The 10541-nt window shown below is 47.0% G+C and overlaps 1 pseudogene; it reads right to left on the minus strand.

The window, feature by feature from the left end:
- Nucleotides 1–260: 260 nt before the first annotated feature.
- On the minus strand, nt 261–3752 carry LOC126538465 (uncharacterized; annotated as a pseudogene).
- Nucleotides 3753–10541: the final 6789 nt, after the last annotated feature.

Raw genomic sequence — 10541 nt, forward strand, 5'->3', positions numbered from 1 at the left:
AGAACAAAAGATGCGCAACTACAGGAAAGTCACGTGTACTACACACAAGTTCAAATAAGCATGTATGTTGTAGGTGTGAGCATATGTGACTTTTACGTGTACTCGCCAAAGGGGTCGAAATGTGTAGAAGTAAGAAGGAACGACTCCTTTCTGAAAAAACTTGTGCGGAAATTGGAGTGGTTTCTTTTAGGCACTACTTCCCAGCTGTGCTGAGGTGCTGAAATCTGTATTAAACTTTAGCAGTGTGTACTTGTGAAGCATGTTCTTTTTTTATTGAACAAAATGTGGGCATGCTTGCACAATACAGCAAAAATAAAAAGAGCTGTCCAAACATTTGCTTCTGTTCAAAGCACTCGCACAGTCTTGATGGCAGGACCTTGTAGGTTAGCCAGCATGCTGCACACATGCACTATCTTGTCAATGTGATACTTGAGTTCTGGAGTTGGCCTTTCATTCAAGATCGCAAAACTCTTGATGCGTTAAATGCACCTCTCCACATGAATGCGGTGAGATGCAACCTTATAAGTTTCTTTCATCGCTGCCTTGGTAAACTGCTCGTTGGGCGTTGCAAATGGTGACATGACAAGTGTGACATCCTTACTTTCCATCGCACTTTACATGGGGAAAACCTTTGTCCGCCATCACCATATCCCCCGGTTCCAGCAAGTTAATCAATCCAGAGTTGGCGATGATGTACGTGTCGCTCGACCTGCCAGCAAACACATCCGAAATGAATGTTATGTAACCGGATGGCGTGATCACAACTATAAATTTCAGCGTAAAGTCCCTCTTTTAGTTGCTCCAGCAGTTTACCCTATCTGCAACTTTACCTGGCTTCTCAATTCTGACTTCCGAACAGTCTACAATAACCCTACAATTGGAATAGTTCAAGCGGAAAGAGGAAGGCATCGATGCTTGCACCATATCCCTTGAGAACCACTTGATCCACCCTCTGGTGCTAACGGACAGGACATCCAGAGTGGCATAGAAAATGCGCGACATGCTAGTTCGATGTACGCCGAACAAAACGCCTAATGCCGAGAATGTGAGGCCATGCTACATCGTCATGAAAAACAGCAGAAGCTTGCTGTCCACCGCCAGGTCCAAGTATCTCTCGCCACACACCTGTAACATGAGAGGTATTTTGTGAGCACAACATTTACAGTAGTGATAAAACCAACCTTCAAAGCTTTTTTGTTCTTACTAATTCAGAAACTTCCACAATATTACAACACATGTTCCGCTGATTTAGTGCTTTAGGTGTATGAATGGTTTCTTCAAACTGTCCAATGTCTGAACACAAGCAGGCGGTACTTTGGTGTGGGTAGACATCCCTCCCAAGTTTGTTCACGCTCCTCTGGCCTGTGCATCTGGCACATTGATGCAAACACTCCTGTGTAGTGCTGTTTTGTGTCTCACGCCAACACTTATCTGAATGTCACAGTTGACGATGTCTAGGTTCGTCCCCCTGGTGCCTAGTGTGACTGCATTGTCAAATGCAAGATTGAAATCACCAGAGTATCAATTTAGACATATGTTTCTCTTTCATTCTCAAACCGCAGTGTCCAACAATGGCAATCCTGATGCAGTTGATGGTCTTGTCCACTGTCAAAATCTTGTTAGACTTGAGAAGACCAGGGGAACTTGCACTCCTGGCTTACTGGATCCCAACCCATCTGACACACCTAAGATTCAGTCACATTGCAAAGCTTTTTTGAGATCCGTATTTGGAACTCAAAATCTGTCTTCATACATAAATTGGCACACATGCTCGAGGGCCATGCTGCAGGTAAAAACAAGCTAGTTGCCCAATGAAGTGCGTTGTGAAAGAATTAAAAGATGCACCTGATCTCACTGCACCACCAGCTCCTTCTTCATCAAAAGTTCAATGGATGTACGCACAAAGCCAGCGTTTGAACCCAGCATGAACAGACACCATTTCACGGCTGTCATCTGGTGAAATGAACGCTTTTCAAAGGCTGACTTTCTCCAGCGCCTATGTTTATGCACCTCGTACGAACAGCTTATATTAAGATTTGAGTTTGGGCATGTGGTTTCCTATTGAGAGCATGGTCCTAAACTGCAAATGTGCTAAAAACAATTCTCCATCACTAACGTTAAATAAAGATTGTCAGATCAAGAAGTCAGTCTTTTGTTTTGGTTGTGATCAATATGTCACTCAGCTTGCACTGAGGTAGCTGAAATCTCGTTAGCAGATACACTGTCTGCTAACGCATGTGAAAACAAAAAGAAATACCACCATTCTGCAGTACCATATGCTCCGACAAATTCCACGGTACGTTAAAATGGAAAGAAAGCACTAGTACATAAGACATCTTGTACACATCTGTGCGGTTCTCATTATCCATAACCAGAAAAAACTTTGTGTGAGGTGGTTGTCAGATTCCCAAGAGACAACATCAAATATAAAGAAAGGCTGCACCTTTAGATGAACGTGCATGACATCAGCATATCTATTTTTCAGTTCAATTTAAATTGGGCAACTTGTGAATATGCTCTCGCTTGTGTCATTTGGAAGCTGATCTAACATTTACCTGTGGCAAGAGGCTCAACAGGGCCAGAAACACCGTAACTGTCACCCCAGTCAGGTCTCTGAGGGCATCATCGTTTTTCTTGTCCACCAAGGACTGGTAGCCATAGAAACCTTTTGGTTGGTGGCCTTCCAAACACAATGCAGTAACACCTGCGTTAGCCGTTGCACGCTGTTAAGGTGCAAAGAATTCAACCTGGGTGGATGCCTCGCATGCACTGGCGAACAGGGTGCAGGCAATCATCAGGACTCCTTTGCTGTGGGCTTGCGGTGTCTCTAGTGTCCGAGTTGAGACCTGCATAAAATTGATGCCATGTTAAAATTTTCAGACAAGAGAACACGGTGCTTCTTAGCTTTACCTTACTCTAGAATAGCGATTGTATGCCACGTCGAGAAGCCCTAACCAGGCACACCAAGACATAAAAGCCCATGCAAGGCTCACCACAGTGCCCCTGGGAAACTAGGTGAAACTGAATCAACGTTCATTGTGATGAATAAGATGGGAACTACCATCACAGGTTTTTTAATAGGGATAACAACAGCAAGGATTGGAACCTACAGGATTGTTCGTTGCCTGGGGGACTCGAACTATGAAGTTGCGGCTGACAAAACCCAGCTTTTTTCATGCAGCCATTTGCGACCCGAGGTGGTTCACATTATTCTTCTCAAGCCGTTCTACACTCGATAGGACTGTGCACGTTTCGTGTTCCAGGTTGCTCTTCAGTGTACCATTATTTTGTTTTGTGTTGCATCGGGGTGATGTGCCTTTACCAGAGGCAGTAAAGGCTGCTTTTCGTTTGTTTTTGGCACAAGTTTACCACAATAAATGTTCAGTTGTTTGTCATTCACTGCTGCATTGTTTGTCCTTTATGACAATATGTATGTTCTGCCTTTTAGCTTTCAAACACAAGAAGCACCCACCCTGCATTCCTTTTTTTTTTATAATCTGCAAATTTTGAGTGGGCACTTACTCGGTACCTTATGGTAGTACAGTAGAACCTACCTCAACTCCTTGCAGTTGTTTGGGTTCGTTATTCCCATCAATGCCTTCAGGTTCCTCCAGCGGCAGTGTGACTGCTGGTGCTGGAGAAGCTGGCACACTCATGGTGGCTGTAGGTGGTCCAGCTTGCACCACGTTTGGCAAAGATGCTAAGGAGCGGGTAAGATCTGCAGCAGTTGTTGCGGCTGTTCTCCGCTTCTTAATTCCAAGAAGAAGAAAAATGCATACCGTCACTTCTATAGATAATCGCAATGCAGGCCGGCATTGAATGAGAAAATGTCTGTCTAATTAGGGGGTGTGGGCACTGCTACTGTAAGCCTTGAACAGTTGCAATCAGCAATGTTTGGCTCACACTGACATAGCACGCACGGACTGAGGTGCTGCAGTAGAACTGCTTTAGATTGGAGTAATCTCGTTTACAGCCAACAGGTCCATATCATGAATCTGCTCCCCCTTCTCTTTCACCATAGCCTGACAGGGAGTCAGGCTATGGTGAAAGACCAAAACAAACAAAAAGTAACTACTGTCAGATCTCTTAAGATGACAATAAACAGACTCGATTTTTGTTCCGCACGCAAATTTGTCCCCATGCTGCACACTTTGCGCGTTTTATCACCCCCGGAATGACTACATGCACTGCTGTTTACTCCCAAATATGCACCACTCTAAGTACATGCGCACTTGGCCATCTCGTCTGTGTAAAGTCACTGCACTTTTCTTTTTTGCGGGAATTATGGTGTAAGCCAAGCTATGCTCTGGCGACCTCTCAAAGCTTCCGAGTGTCATATGGCTACCCCACCATACTATTTCTGCTTTAATTAGGGGAACTCTTCAAGGAGCCGCGACCACATCGTCCCGCGACCTCTCAGAGAGGGGAGTTTCGACCCACAGTTTGCGCACCTCTGCTCTGGCAGCTGCGCCTTTGCCAGCACTGGAGTGAAATCAGACACACGAACCACTGAGCACACCTACTGATGAAATCTTGGCTTGGGTGTCGCCAAGAAATTATCGCATCTAAAAATGTCAATACCTGACAGCTAGTTTAAAAAGAAAGAGCCTATTTCGCGGAGTTCTCATCTTTCATAGCGTCCAGCCTTATCTTCCGGAAGCACGGACCGCTTGCGGTACTCGTCAGGAAATATTGTTGGCACGTACGACGGTGGACGACACATCCTTGGACGGCGCACCCCCAACGAAATGGACGCTGCATATCATCGTGTGCCGAGAGGGCTCCCAGTTTGTTCCATCGGCATTGAAATGTGCAGATGTTAGTGGCACATAAAAACAAAAACGTGAAATGCAAGACGGCTGAGAGAGAAGACATGGTCACGGGAACCAAACTTACTTTTTTTGTCACACAGCCGTGATCCACTGTTGCCGCTGCCCGACAAAGCACAGACGAGCTGAGAAACCGTGAAACGTCGTCCCCGCTGGGCACAACGTGTACCTATTGGCACAGCAGACTACACAGAAATTCATTATTCCAATAAACTACGTGTTAATGACGCGGTCATGGTATACCCGTCTCTACGGCGGTATGGATTCGTATTCCGGCGGCAGCACGGAGACCATGCGGAGACGTTTCCTTCTGCTCAGGTTCTCAACGAGTGTCTTCTCTGACAGCCGCACAGCGGCGCGCCAGTCGCAGCGCACGGAGTGTATACATGAGCAAAAGTAATCAAAAAAGAACTTTTGCATTAAGTTGAGTTGAGTTGAGTGGTTGTAGGTTACTGGTGGGATTAGCCTAGCAGTGGCTGCCGGCAATTGCTCCACCGTAGCGACACTTAAAATAAATAAATCACATAAATCACAGACCTCACAACTACAAATAGTCACTCCTAAGGTCAACATGTGGAGGCCTTAGGCCTTAGTTGACCTTCCTAAGGTCAACTTTTGCATTAGGTCACGTGAACCCCTATTGCATCACAGACAGATACATGATTTCGTTTTTTGTGAGGGCAATAGAAGCATGCTGATGCAAAGGTCGCCCAGCCGCTAAATCTTGTCAGCCTCTATGATTTCATGTATAAGCTGTTCTCGGGGTTTGGAAATCATGACGCAGTTTTCAAATTCGGGGTCACAATGGCAGTCTCTGCAATGAATGCCTAGATGACCTTGCACGGCGGTATAAACATTGTAAAAATGCTCTTTCAATCGCTCATTTAAGCATCTGCCTGTTTGGCCAACATATTTCTTTCCGCAAGTCAAGGGAATCATGTAAACCACACCCACGGCGCATGCTCCAAACCGCTTCCTATGGTTAGTATTGCAAATATTCCGTCGTGAGGCATGAGCATTCACACTCCTACAGAGCACTGATAATTTTTCCGGGGCAGAAAAAACAACTGTAATGTCCACTTTATTTCACGATCCGCCCGGGTTCGTCATCAAGGGATTTACTGCCTATCTTCTTCAAGCTGTGCGAAATCTTGTGCAAGTAAGGGAGCACCGTGACTCGCTTATTGTCTCTGGCAGCACTGTGAGCTGGTGCTTTGTCTCCCAGCTCGATTTTCTTTAGTATCTTTTCTGCAACAGAAACTAACAAAAGCTCGGAGCACCCAGCATATGTTAGGCGGGAGGCCTGCGCTTGGAGACTGCGCGTTAAAGAGTGGAAGCAAGACTTGTTTAGGGCATTTGTGAAGCAAAGATTTACAACACCCATTTAACCAGCTTAGAATGGGCTGACAGATAAGACAAAAGTGGCTTGTTCCCTCTGGGCTTGTACATCCAGCACAAGTGATCTCTAGAGATACTAAGTCGCAAATCTAAAAACCTTAACAAGTCATTTACTGGTAGTTCATGTGTCAGGACAAGTGGCAACAAACACTCATTGAATAGGCAAAGTGCATCTGAAACAGCAGGCTCAAAACCTTGACCTTCTTATGCAAAAAGCAACAAGTCATCCACAAAATGGAAAACTTTTACAACCCGGGTGCTATCAATGCGGCCAGCAATAAGTCGGTCATGGTAAGTGAGAAACATGTTGCTTAAAATTGGTGCTATGCATGAACCAATGCACACACTGCTTTTTTGAATGTACATGTGTTCGTGCCATAAGGCAAACGATGACCTTAAATATAAATCCAAGGAGCTGAAGGAAGCCGCTTGCCGAAACAGCAGAAGCATTCTGGAACACAACTGAGTCGTAGTTGTCAATACAGTCCTCTATGCACTGCCGCAGCGTATCATGCGGTAAAGAGTAGTACAGGTCTTTGATGTCAATGGAGCAGGTGTTGAGGCCCTTGTCATTACATGACATATATGCAATGATATTGTTACGGAACTCGCTTATTGTCTCTGGCAGCACTGTGAGCTGGTGCTTTGTCTCCCAGCTCGATTTTCTTTAGTATCTTTTCTGCAACAGAAACTAACAAAAGCTCGGAGCACCCAGCATATGTTAGGCGGGAGGCCTGCGCTTGGAGACTGCGCGTTAAAGAGTGGAAGCAAGACTTGTTTAGGGCATTTGTGAAGCAAAGATTTACAACACCCATTTAACCAGCTTAGAATGGGCTGACAGATAAGACAAAAGTGGCTTGTTCCCTCTGGGCTTGTACATCCAGCACAAGTGATCTCTAGAGATACTAAGTCGCAAATCTAAAAACCTTAACAAGCCCGCTACGTCGCTGTCCCCTTAGGTTGTAGTTGTCAATACAGTCCTCTATGCACTGCCGCAGCGTATCATGCGGTAAAGAGTAGTACAGGTCTTTGATGTCAATGGAGCAGGTGTTGAGGCCCTTGTCATTACATGACATATACGCAATGATATTGTTACGGAAGGATGAAAGGAGAGACAGAGGAAGAAGATCACGAGACGCTGGCTGCTGCTTGTTGTTACTAGTCAGCCATTTTTAACCCCATTGACTCTGCTTGTATATACATTGTAAATACAGTCTTATACACTCAACATCCCCGTAACATATTGGTGGGAGGTGCGGGGTACCACGGCTGGAAACAGAGCTCCTTAGTGGACGTCGCATCACCGTCTCCAACGTCACCATCGCCCGCTACGTCGCTGTCCCCTTAGGTTGTGGTTGTGCAACCCAAGGATCCCGGAACTTTCTGTGGGACTGATGGCGCCGACGTTGAAGAGTGAGTGGCTATGTACGAACGCGTCAGTGGAATCAACAGATGAGACCCTACGCTTATACTTGCTAACCTGTTGTTCTACCTAAGAGGCATGGCAAAGGTGTGGTTCGAAAACCAAGAAGAGGAGCTGACCAGCTGGGACCAATGCAAAGAGAAGTTAACAGAGTTGTATGGCAAACCAGCCGGCCGTAAAATTGCCACAAAGCAGGAACTGGCCACTCGTGCCCAATCCCCCAGAGTCCTATGTTTCATATATCCAGGACATGCTGGTGCTTTGTCGTAAGGCCGATCACGACATGACAGAAGCTGAGAAGGTAGGGCATGTGCTCAACGGAATTGCCGACGACGCATGTGCAATTGCCGACGATGCTCATGTGCAAAAGCTGCTCTACAGTTGATGCTATTATGAAAGAGTGCGGACAATTCAAGTAGGCCAAAAGCCGACGCGTCCTGCACCCATTCACCAGACTTCCCAATACTGCCGTAACGTCGACGTGAAAATCAGCCCACACAGCAGCATGCGTCGTCATCAGAAGACGTGGTGCGAATCGTTCGACGTGAACTGGACGTGATGGCGCCCGCAGCTTTCTGTTTGCGTAGCCCTGACGCTACCCCTTTTTCAGTTCCCCTCGTGCAAGCCATCATTCGACAAGAACTTGAAAACTTTGGCCTACATTCTGTCTGTGCTGTCACCAACCTCAGAGCCAACCAACGCCCTTCTACTATTTTCGCTCCACCCTGACGCTTCCCTCCACATTATCAGAACTCGACTGAGTGGAGAACTGTGGACGACCAGCCGATATGTTTCACCTTTCGCCGCATTGGTCATGTCGCCAGATACTGTTGCAACTCGTTGACCTCAACACCTCGCATGCGGACCAACCTTAGCCATTTTAAAGAAAATGCCCGCAATGTTTTGCCCCCCGCTGAGTCTAACAGCGCCATCTCTGCTAGGAACATGTGGAACAGTCGCTCACCATCGCCACGCGTACACCATTCTCGTTCACCGCAAACACGTTGCCCATCTTCCCGTTCGCCACAGCCATGACGCTTTTCGTCCCCTGTGGCTTTTGGCCGCACCCTTCCAGAAACCTAAGAAATGCAGCCCTCTGAGGTGGTGCTGCACTGCCCACTACTGCAGCAAATCCTCTATAGGTGCCCACAAAGAGAATTGTAATTGACGTTAAAATAGACGGCTTACCTGTCCAAGCACTCGTCGACACTGGAGCCAACGTATCTGTGATGAGTGCTAGCCTACGTAAACGTTTAAGGAAGGTCCTCACCCCAGCAGCTGCCCGAGTGCTTTGTGTGGCCGACGGCGACGTGCTGGTTTACTTGGAATGTGTACTGCGCGTATAAGTATAGCTGGCCGCCCTACTTCTGTTCTCTTTACTGTCATCGACAACTGCCCTCACGACATTATCCTTGGATTAGACTTTGTATACCATCATTCCGCTCTCATCGACTGCGCAACCGGCGTTCTTCAGTTGGACCTGCCTCAAGTCGCCGATGCTCCAAGCACCGCTCCAACACAATTGTGTTCACTTCAAGATGTGCGTCTGTCACCTGAGGAAGTCACGTCGCGTTGACCGCACAGCCACAGATTCCCGACGGTGAATATGTCCTTCGCCCCATCATCGACGTGCTTCTGAACCGGAACGTTGCTCTTCTGCATACGCTGGTGACGATTACTAATAACGTCATTCTTTCGCTTCTAAATTTCAGCCTGTGCCCTCAAGTGCTTCCAGCCAGCATGTTCTTGGTCAGCATTTCTAATACTTCCAAATTTGGCATTGAAAGTCTGAATGCCGAGAGCGGTTTCTTAGCACCAATTGCAGCTCACAGCTCTGGTTCCCTAACGGATGACTTGGCGAAGATGATAGCACCTGACCTCACCTCTGCACAGGCCAAGGACATATGTCTCCTCCTTAAATCGTACCTTGACATCTTTGATTTCGGCGACTAGCCTTTAGGACAAGCATCTGTTGTTCACGACCGTATCAACACTGGAGACACAAATCCTATTCGACGGCGCTCCTATTGTGTATCGCATGCTGAACGTCGAGTAAGCCAATCAGAAGTGGACAAAATGCTCCGCAAAGGGGTCATCGAACCATCAGCCAGCCCTTGGGCTTCGCCTGTCGTCCTTGTGAAAAAAAAAGATGGCATCTGGCGTTCTTGCATCGATTATCGCCATTTAAACAAGATCACCCGACAACAAGTCTACCCACTACCACACATTGATGATGCCTTGGACTGCTTGCACGGTGCTAAGTACTTCTCGTCCATCGATCTTTGATCCGGCTACTGACAAATTTCAAATGATGAAATGGACCGCAAGAAGACGGCCTTCATCACACTAGATGGCTTATATCAATTCAAAGCCATGCGCTTTGGCTTATGCAATGCTCCTGCAACATTTGTACATATGATGGACTCTCTTCTGCGAGGCTACAAATAGACCAACTGTCTCTGTTACCTTGACGACGTTATTGTTTTTTCTCCCTTGTTCAGCAGCCACTTTACCCGACTCGCTGCCATTCTTGTGGTCTTCCGAAAAGCCGGCCTCCAACTGAACTCCGCGAAGTGTCAATTTGGGCACCGTCAGATTACCGTGTTTGACACCTCATTGACGCATCTGGTGTCCAACCAGATCCGGAAAAAGTTCGCGCCGTACGCAGTTTCCCTGTGCCACGTTCTACTTCTGACGTGTGCTGCTTCGTCGCCGTTGCTCGGCCTTTGACAGATTTTCTAAAGAAGAACACGCCATTCTCATGGGACCCACAGCAGGCTAATGCGTTCGCCGCTCTCATCGGGTTTCTGACCATCCCTCCCATACTTGCCCACTTTGATCCATCTGCGCCGACCGAAGTCCACACTGACGCAAGCGGCCACGGCATTGGC

Source organism: Dermacentor andersoni, chromosome 4 (genome assembly GCF_023375885.2).
Source record: "Dermacentor andersoni chromosome 4, qqDerAnde1_hic_scaffold, whole genome shotgun sequence".
In the NCBI taxonomy this organism is placed as follows: Eukaryota; Metazoa; Arthropoda; class Arachnida; order Ixodida; family Ixodidae; genus Dermacentor; species Dermacentor andersoni.